Source organism: Microtus ochrogaster, chromosome 15, assembly GCF_000317375.1.
Source record: "Microtus ochrogaster isolate Prairie Vole_2 chromosome 15, MicOch1.0, whole genome shotgun sequence".
Lineage (NCBI taxonomy): Eukaryota > Metazoa > Chordata > Mammalia > Rodentia > Cricetidae > Microtus > Microtus ochrogaster.
The window spans coordinates 4,696,126-4,706,705 of NC_022017.1; the positions used below are offsets into that span (position 1 = coordinate 4,696,126).

Consider the following 10,580-nt stretch of genomic DNA (forward strand, 5'->3'; position numbering starts at 1 on the left):
GTGTGTAGTCCCGCACAGAGGTTAGTGTGGTGGCGCGTGTGTAGTCCTGGCAGTGGCGACTGGGGCAGAGTGGGATGAGGGTTCTCAGGGCTCCATAGTTTCAGTCTGTTGCACCACACTCTCATGTAAGCCCCAGGAAGTTCCTCAGGGAAAGAGAGACAGTTTTGGAGTTGCTTACTCCTTTCAGGATAGTTATTTAATATTCTAAACCAAAACTTCAGAAAATTGAACTTCTTTCCCTAGAGTAGTTCATGAGGGGTTATATTTGTTTTGTTAAATCCAAGTCCTGCAGTAGTGTTATTTATAAATGTTTATTTATCAGATGGCAGTCATTATAAAATAAGACATTTAACATCATAAGGCTGGGTATTACTCCTATAATCCCAGCATTTGGGAAGTTGAAACAGGAGAATTTACAAGAGTTCAACACCAGTCTGGGCTCCATAGCAAGACCTTGGCTGAAGAACATAAACAGCGGAGCTCAGGATAAGAGTGCTTGGAGGCCCGGGATTCAGCCCTCAAGATTGGGAAAGAAAATAGATTCTCTAATACAAGGCTGGAGATGCGTCTCAGTGGTAGAGTGCTTGCTCGTGTGCCCCGGGCCTTGGGTTCCATCCACAGCCTGGCAAAACAACAATAAATTAAATAATGTATGGAGCATAAAAACACATGTCATAGCATGGGATTATCCCAGCACTCAGTGAGCTGATGTAGGAGGATCAAAACCCTGAGGCCAGCTTTGGCTTCAGAGTGAGATCGTGTCTCAAAGGCAAACACACAGGCTGGAGAAATGGGTCAGTTGATACAGTGCCTGCCATGCCAACATAGAGCCTGAGCTCGTGTGTGGGCCCCAGTGTTGGAAGAAGACAAATGGGAAAATTTACCTCCTCTCTCAAAGGGCAAGATTTGAGTATCCCAGAGTCCTGGTGAAAGAAACATCCAGAAATATGACTTATCTGTCTAAAAAGATGTATAATCTACATTGCTATTAGATTATTTTGACAAGAAATAAAGGGGATTCCTCCTTTAAACAAAACATAAAAACAACCTAGTTTGGGTCCCTAGCACACATGTAAAAAACCTGGGCATGATACCACGTGTTTGTAAGCCCAGCCCTGAGAGGAAGGGGGAGGAGACAGGCAGATCAACCAGCCCATGAACTGCTGAGCTCCAGGCTCAGTGAGAGACCTTGTGTCAAGTGAGGTGGCAAATGATTAAGGAAGACACCTGGCTGTCACTCTCTGACTCCACATGCACACACATAGCACACACAGAAAATACATTAAAAACTTTAAAAAAGCAAAACCAAGTCATATATATGACAAGTGTATACACACACACTTATATATGCAGAGAGAAAGTGATACACACATATATATGCAGAGAGAAAATGACATATGTATTAGAGCGCACATATGTGAAGAAAAGGAGCCAACTAGACATGATTACTGTAGTTCCATCATTTGGGAGTAGAGGCAGGAGAATCAGTCCTCAAGGCCATCCTCTGCAGCATAGTAAGTTCAAGGCTTGCTAGTGTTGATTTTAGAATCCCCTAGGAGGTAGTGAGGCCATCTTTGGGTTCTTTGTGGGAGGTATTGCCAGGAAGAATTCACCGAGTAGGAAGGACTCTATATATTTCCTGTCAGGTATTTTGGTTCCAGCCTCAGGAAGTAACTGACTAAAACAATGAAAGTGGGAGAGAGTGGAGGAGAAAGGGAGGGAAGGTGGGGGAGAGAGCGAGCGAGTGGGCTGAAATGATGCAGGTTTATAGGGTGTGGAGCATGCACTTGGGGAAAGGGGGGACAGTGTTGATAGTCACATTGGCCTTAAGTGATGAAGGCGATTGAAGGTAGGGGGGCACCTGTTTCTGGAATGTGGGTGGTTCCCAGTTGACTAATACTCAGACATTAGAACATTTGGCTCCTAGTTAGTGGTGCTCTGGGGACAGGTTCAGGAGTTGCAGAGGAATTAAGTCAGTGGGGGCGGGCTTGGAGGGTTTCTAGCCTGCCCCTCCTTCCTGACCTCACTCTGCTGGTAAAGGATGTGACTGGTAGGCTTCCTGTTCCGGCTGTCATTCTTGCCTCTACTTCTGTGCCTCTGTACTGGGATGGACTCAGCCCTCTGGAACCATAAACCCTCTTATAAGTAGAGGCTTCCTTTCATGAGTTGTCTTGGTCATGGTGTTTTATTACAGAAACATCCAAGTAGTAAATTCAGAGGAAGCAGGCACCAGACAGCAGGCTACTGCTGTGGAGAACCTGGCCATGTTTGTTTGGTTTTGGTTTTTATTGTTTGGAGTGAAAGACCCTACAGACCCCCTCCTCAAAACCCGCAGCTAGCATGCTCCCAGGGGAACATCCTGTTTGCTTTAAAATAATAAAAAAAAAATTCTCCGGATCAGCAGCCAGCCTGCTCTAGTAAGAACATCCCATGTGCTTGAGGAAGCAGAATGTCTTTGAGATAGGAAGATTGCAAGGCAGGATGTCAATAAGATAGGTAAGATAGGACATCAACAAAGCAGGTTGACTGCAAAACAGGATATCTAGAAGATAGGAACAGTCATGCCTCCCACCTCATTCCGATAACCATGCTTTTGCTTCTGTAAACTTGCATTTTGCTGACACCCCGCCGCATTCCGGATCGACCGATAACCACGCTTTTGCTTCTGTAAAACTTGCTTTTTGCTCTTCCCTATAAAAAGCCCGCCCTCCAGTTGGCAGGCGCACAAGTCTTCCGAGAGATCTTGCTGCCCGCAGGTACCTGTGTCTACTCAATAAACCTCTTGCGATTTGCATCCGTGCGGTCTCGGCCTGTTCCTTGGTGTTGGGGAGGTCTCCCCGAAAAAAAGGTCCTCTCCGAGGGTCTTTCAGGAGGAATGTATAAGGCTTTGGAATTTTAGACTTTGAAAGCAACTAAGCACTGTAAACACAGCTTAAAGGGCCATTCTGGTAAGACCTTGGGAGAGAGCAGTGCTGAGAGCAATGTGGACTTTGGAGGCCCAGCGCAAGAGGTGTCTGAGGGGCACAATAATGGTCACTGGGAAAGAGGTCATACCTGTGATATTCTCACAAAGAACCTACATGTCTTCTGCCCTCGTTCTAACAACTTGCCTGAGGTTAAATTTTAAAAAAAAATGAACTAATTTCTTTGGCAAAGAAGGAACTTCAGGACAGCATAATGTTGAAACTGTGGCATGGCTTTTACTGATTTCCCTTACGCCAGTCTCCACTGAAAAAGAGCAAGTGGAGCAGAAGAAAAACAAACTGCACAGTCTGGAGAGGAAGGCACAGCAGGAAACGGAAGGCTGCAGCCGGGGCTCCTGGCAAAGAGACTGCAGTTATTAAGGAGATTGGCAGCTCTAAGGAGAGGCCTGCTCTGCACTGGAACAAAGGGAAGGCTTCACCAGGGCAAGACCCCATTTAGCTAAGCTTCTGATTTATGAAAGCGAGCACAAGGCATCTTCTGCTCCTAGAAGTCAATCAACTGAGTCAAAAAGCTGCCATTCATGTGGGTCAAGAGGATGTGGCTCCAACCCCAGCGGCGGCTGAACTTAGTAATGTCCACGTGTGTTGGCTTTAGAGCCGTGGAGATGGAAGAGCTAAGGGGTCATGGACAAGTCACAGACATGCATCCTTCTCCGTTAGTCTTCGTTTGTTTGTTTTGAGACAGGGTCTCTGATTGCTGCAAAACCCTAACAGTGATCCTAGTGGTTTTAATTCTGTGGTCTGAGGTGGGCCTGGTAGCACCCACGTGAGTTCTGAGACAACATAATAAGACCCAGCAGTGAGAGAAGAGGAAAGGGAGGAGAATAGAGGTGAGGAGAAAGGAGAGGAGGGGAGAGGGGAGGGGAGGAGAAGAAAGGAGGGAAGGGGAGAGGAGATGGGAGAGGGGAGGAGAGGAGGGGAAAGGGAGGGATGACAGGAGAGGGGAGGGGAAGAGAAGAAAGGAGGGAAGGGGAGAGGAGATGGGAGAGGGGAGGGGACGAGAGGAGAGGGGAGGGGAAGAGAAGAAAGGAGGGAAGGGGAGAGGAGAGGGGAGGGGAGGGGATAAGGAGAGGGAGGGGAGGGGAAGGGAGGGGAGGAAGAGATGGGAAAGAGGCTAGCACAGTAGCACACGCCTGTGATTCTGGCCTTTGGTTCAATGGTTCTCAATCTTCCTAATGCTGCCAACCCCAACCATGCAATTATTTCATCCCTACATCATAACTGTAATTTTGCTACTGTTATGAATTGTAATGTAAATATCTGTGTTTTCCAATTGTCTTAGATGACCCCTGTGAAAGGGTCATTCAACCTCAAAGAGGCCATAACCCCCAGGTTGAGAGCCTCTGCTTTAGTAGGTGTAGGCGGGAGGGTTAGGAATTCAAGGCCACTTTCCCCTGTGCGGAGAGCTTGAGGCCATCCTGAGCAAGGTCGGATCTGTCTCAAGAAAACAAACAAAAATTAAGGTGAAGGAGAAAGAGAAAGATTGATTTCCTGTCTACTGGCTGCTAATCTCTGCCGTGTCCAACTCACGGGTCTCTTCAAAGAGTGGTCTGGCCTTTTTTTTTTTTTTTCCGAGACAGGGTTTCTCTGTAGCTTTGGGGCCTGTCCCGGAACTAGCTCTTGTTGACCAGGCTGGCCTCGAACTCCCAGAGATCCGCCTGCCTCTGCCTCCAGAGTGCTGGGATTAAAGGCGTGCGCCACCACTGCCCGGCTTGGTCTGGCATTTTTACGGTCAAAGTGCGAACTTGGTGTGGCCAGTGAAAGTCCAGCATTGGACATTGTGCGTGCGTGCGTGCTTGGTGGTGAAGTGGGGGGAGGCCCTCCACAGTCTCTTTGTCGAGCCTGCACCCCAAACTGTGAACCCCATCCCTGCTTCCTGGCTTCTGCTCTCGTTTGGTTTCCCTCCTTAGATGGGACTGGGGGAAGCTGCAGTTGGGGGCTGCCTCTCCCTCAGACTGTCTAAGCTCAGGAAAACAGTTCTTCTGGGGAAGACCTTGAGAAGAAGCCTATTCTGGCTCTTTTTTTTTTTTAAATTAATTTATTTATTAAGGATTTCTGCCTCCTCCCCACCACCACCTCCCAATTTCCCTCCCCCTGCCCCGATCAAGTCCCTCTCCCTCATCAGCTTGAAGAGCAATCAAGGTTCCCTGACCTGTGGGAAGTCCAAGGACCGCCCACCTCCATCCAGGTTTAGTAAGGTGAACATCCAGACTGCCTAGGCTCCCCCGAAGCAGGGTTTCTCCATAGCTTTTGGTTCCTGTCCTGTAGATCAGGCTGGCCTCGAACTCACAGAGATCCGCCTGCCTCTGCCTCCCGAGTGCTGGGATTAAAGGCGTGCGCCACCACCGCCCGGCTATTCTGGCTCTTTTTAAATGACTGTTTTTACCCTCCCAGTGGCAGCGCGAAGACAGAAGAGAAGGTGGCAGCCTGTCTGGGCCCCCGCCCTGGTGCCCACTGGTTTCTGCTCTGTTAAGTCATGATTTTCCCTATCTGCCCTTCCATCTTCCATTTCTTCAGTGTGGGCAACAGCAGCTTGCCCTGTGCCCTCCTCATTTCTTTCTCAGATCCCTATCAGTCTTTTCAGGTTTTTACTTGTTAGATGGGAACACTCACTTTTGTGTTGTGAGTTCTGAAACAGGGTAGCCCAGGCTGTCCCTAAAGCTCGCTAACCTCCCAAGTGCTGGAATAACAGGCATAAGCCACCATGCCTGGCTTACAGCAATCATTTCTGCTTGCACACATAGGTATGTACACAAACTTTTCTGTTGCAAAACACACTCATATGGGCACATTTTTAATGAAAAAAAATGCATCATTATTGGGCCAAAATTACTGTCTCCCTTGACTGTTTGCTACTGCCAACTACACTGCAGTGGGGTGCTCCTCAGATAAACCTTCTTTGTTCTGCATGGTCACTACACCAAGCTAAGGGCACGCTTCTAAAGCTGCTTTTGTTTCACTAAGCATACATGTTTGACATTTTCCATGTTAATAAACATGGGGATGGTAAGATGGCCCAGCAGATAAAGGCATTTGCCATCAAGACCTGTCTTCCAGCCTCCAGTCTCACAGCACTGGAAGGGGAACTAACTCGCAAAAACTGGCCTCCATGTGAGCACCACGGTGTTCCCTCTCTAATATCTCTCTCTCTCTCTCTCTCTCTCTCTCTCTCTCTCTCTCTCTCTCTCTCTTTCTTTCTTTCTCTTTCCTTTTTCAAGACAGGATTTCTCTGCAGCCTTGGCTGCCCTGGAACTCACTCTTCTTCCTTTGCCTCCCGAGTGATGGGTGGGATTAAAGGCATGCACAACCACTGCCTGGACCGTAATTTAAAAATTAAATCTTTTTAATTCAAATTAAATGTATAATTTAAAAATTAAACACATCGTCATTTTATTGGTTATGATTTACATTGCATAAATGTAATGTTAGTTATTGAACCATTCTGATAGAAATTAAGGCATTTTCAACATTCCAAATTATTCTGCACCAAGTATTTTTGCACATGTCTCAATGTTTATATGCTTGCTTCCCTGTAGTGATGTCATCAAAATAATAGTTTCTTCTTGATGGAAAATGTTGGCTAGTCTGTTCCCTGAAGTGACAGGATGTTCTAGCTTAGGTAGGGTAATGTCTGCTATGGGTAATGAGCTTACATCAAGCCCCATCCTCCTGGATGTGACACCTCCTGTGACCTCACAGCAATGGATGATGTCCCAGCTTTCCTGGTTTACTCTATGGGTTCTGTATTTATTTTCTCTGTGACACACCATTCACCTCTATTCCCATGGATGTGTTTAAGACCAGTTAGTAATATAAGCATCACTGTAATGTAATATAATCAATTATCTTATCTTGTTTCCAGGTCTGAGAAGATTCCCAAGTGACTACAAAACTAAAGACCAGCCTGTAGAGAGCAAAAGCCTATCTTCTGTCTTTCATGGTTATAAATTGTTATGTTCACTCTTTGCTTTCTGTGTGGGCCTGTTGTCTGAAGAATGTTGTCTGAAGTGAGGCACAGTGGCATAGGCCTGTAATCTCAGCACTTTAGAGAGAGTCAGGAGTTCAGAGTCATCCTTGTCTGTTTAGCTGGGATGCCTGAACTTGTGTCCGAAAAAAAAAGAAAAAGGTAGGAAAGGGAGGGGCTAGAGAGATGGCTCAGTGGTTAAGAGTATTTGTTGCTCTTGCAGAAGAATCCCCGTTCAGTTCTTGGCTCTCACCTGGTGACTCCTAAGTACCCATAACTCTGGTTCCAGGGAATTCAGTGACCTCTGACTGCTACAGGCCCCACACATTCACACGGTACACATGCATTCACCCAGGCGAAACACTCATATCCATATAATAAGATAAATTTAAAAACGTTTTAAAGAGTGAGGTGGATTTGGCTCTGCGGTGTATCACTTGCCTGGCAAAAATCAAAATGATTGGCGCTTCAGTTCAGTTGGTAGTGTTTGCTCAGCGTGTACACTGGGCTCCATCCCCAGAGGTACATCAGATAGGGCATGGCTGTGCCCTCTGGGCTCCATCTCCAGACGTACATCAGATAGGGCATGGCTGTGCCCTCTGGTAACCAGCATCCATGGGAGGAGACAGGAGAGTCACCAGAAGTCTAGAGTCATCCGGGTACACATGCAGCTCATGGCCAGCCTGTGCTGCATCAGAACCTGTCGAGAGATGGAGTGGGGGCTGGAACAGGCCCAGAGTACTACCTGCTCTCTCTATTTGCTAACTACTATTTGGTGGCTATTTGAGAACAAGGTGACTCACAACCACCTATAACTCTAAATCCCAAGTTCCAGGGAGATATGATAGATACTTCCTTCTGATTTTCTCGGGCATTCACATGCTACACACACAAACATACAGGCAAAATGCTCATATAACCAAAAGTAAAATAAAAAATTATAAAATCATTTCTGTTCTATATCATTGTAAACACAACTTCACCACACTCTGGGATAGGCTGAGCCACGATGAGGACATTATTATGGGCCCCTGACATAAGACAATAGTCAATGCCCCAAATCCATGCCCAAACGTGTAAGAAACAGTGTTGAGAGGTGGCTCAGGGGCAAGAGTGCTGGCTGTGAAAGCAAGAGGACCTGAGTTCAAATCCCCAGCACTCACATGATTGGCAGGCATGGCTGTGAGTGACTCTACCCTCAAAACTGAGGAGTGGAGAAAGGACCACGCCAGGAGCTCGCTGAGCAGCCATCCAGCTAACAATGCATTACAGGGTCAGTGAGGGACCCTGATTCAAAAAGATAAGGTGGGGACAGACAGAAGAAAACACTACAAATCTGTCTCTCTTCTGGTCTTCACATGTGTGCACACAGGCATGTGTACTGGCACACACATGTCCACACAACACACATGCACACATGAAAAGGGAAGAAAAATAAATGGGAAAATGAAAGCTCCTAGAGAACCAGAGTGGCACAGAAGACGGTCAGGCTTCATACATGGGATGGCACAGGACGGCCAGGCTTCATACATGGGATGGCACAGGACGGTCAGGCTTCATACATGGAATGATATTTGAGGAGAAGTATTGAGTTGAACCATTTTCTATTTACTACACTGGCAAAACAGTTACATGCTTAGGAACAGAGTCAAAGGTAAGTCTCATTAGGAGGTAAAGCATCATAAGTGAGGTTCTTCCAAACTGACTGCTAGCTCATCAGGAGAAAGAACTGGGCTTCTATTCCTCCCACCTTTCTTCATTTGTTTCCCACCAGGACAGTGATACCCCTGAGAGAAAATGATGTCACAGACAGAAAGAGCTAGACAACAAGCTGAACATACTCACGATGACACGCACAAATAGCGCACAAGCCACGCAGACATCCCCGAAGCAGTTCAGGAAAGTGTCGGTAGCGAGTCAGAAGCAATCACAAAGAACCGAGGGAGGGTGGGATGGTGGTGCACACCCGTAGTCCCAGCCTTGGGAGACTGCAGGCTGGAGGGTCCCGAGCTCAAGGCCAGCCTCTGCTCAAAGCTAGTTCCTTGTCTCAGAACAACAGCAGAATAAAATCTGTAAAGAGGGCTGGAGTGGTAGACATTTGCTTAGCATGATGCCACACCCAAGAAGGATACATTACCCGGATGAGACACTTGAAAGAACAGAACTCACTAAAATGAAGGAAGTAAAATGCAAATCAAAAGAAACACAAACCAAAACTGACTTTGAAGCAAAAGCTAGTGTTGGATGAAAGTGAGGTAGTACATCAGAAATATATTGATACTTAAAACAATACCACACACCCAGAAAAGCAATGGCTGAATTATGTGTGCATGGCGGAGCAAGGTATGTGCATGCGAGGGCAGAGGAGGTGCATTCCCCAGGAGCAGGAGTCGCCAGTGGATGCAAGCCCACGTGGGTGCTGGCCCAACTGCAGTCCTGGAAGAGCTGTACATGCCCTTAAGCACTGAGCCACCTCTCCAGCCTCATTCCAGTTTTCTTCCTTGTTTTCTTGCAGTGACTCGGTCCTCCCCCTAGGCATTCCTCATACCCTGTAAAAACAAAATAACCTCTCCATAATGTTTCAAATACTTTATTCTCCCTTTATAGCCTAGTCTAAATTCCAAGGACAATGATGATAATCCCACCCCTTCCTCATGCTCTCAAGTTCTGCTCTGTTTCTCTGGCTTTGAACTTTACCTTGGCTGACCACAGCCCTGCTTAGATAGAGTTTTCTCTATCTCCTGCAGGCCTGCACCTTGACAGCTGAATACAGTTTCAGGAAAATGTTTGAACTTGTTGTCTGGTCACAGCTTAAATAATCATTAACCCCTCGTTGCTCTAGAAAACCACCTGGCAAACATACCCTATTTCTCTATTATAATCACTCCGGTTTTTCTAACTATTTTGTGCTTTCTCCTGTTTCCCGGAGTCACTAAGACTGTCTCCACCTTCACCTGATTAACTGGTGATGTGCACATGTGTGCACATGTGTGTGCATGTGCATGTAGAGAACAGAGGTTGTAGGTGTGTTCCTCAACTGCTCTCTGCTGTGGGAGTCCCCTCTGTATGCGATGAATACCATTGGTTATAAAGAAACTGTCTTAGGCCTGCACAAGGCAGAACTTAGGCGGGAGAGAATGGTGGGCATTGAAGAGGTTTCTTATGAAGTTTGTGTGGGCAAGAAACTGCTCTTGCCTAAACTTCTTGATGAACTGGACATGCAAAACCCACAGAAAAATGACTGCTGAAGTTGCCTAAAGAAGGTGAGATGGTCCTTCGGGGTTCCTGCTTCATGAAAGAGTCTGCAAGACATTCTGCAGGACACAGAAGAAAGTGACTGATGGATTTTGCTATTACAAAGCAGAACAGATCTTTAAATTTCCTGCTTTGTGGGAAAGTCTGCTGGATACTATGGGCCTGAAGGCTGAAGATGGATGCCCCAATGTTACAGAAGAACTTTGGGCGACTGTCCAGGCAGTGAGATGTCTCTGTCAATTCTAGAGTTTTGAAAGTTACTTACAGGGGGCTGGAGAGATGGCTCAGTGGTTAAGAGCATTACCTGCTCTTCCAAAGGTCCTGAGTTCAATTCCCAGCAACCACATGGTGGCTCACAACCATCTGTAATGAGGTCT

At 46.7% G+C, this 10,580-nt stretch overlaps 1 pseudogene; it reads left to right on the forward strand.

Moving 5' to 3' along the window:
• Positions 1-8,794: 8,794 nt before the first annotated feature.
• LOC113456746 overlaps positions 8,795-10,580 on the forward strand; it is a 4,812-nt pseudogene continuing 3,026 nt past the window's right edge.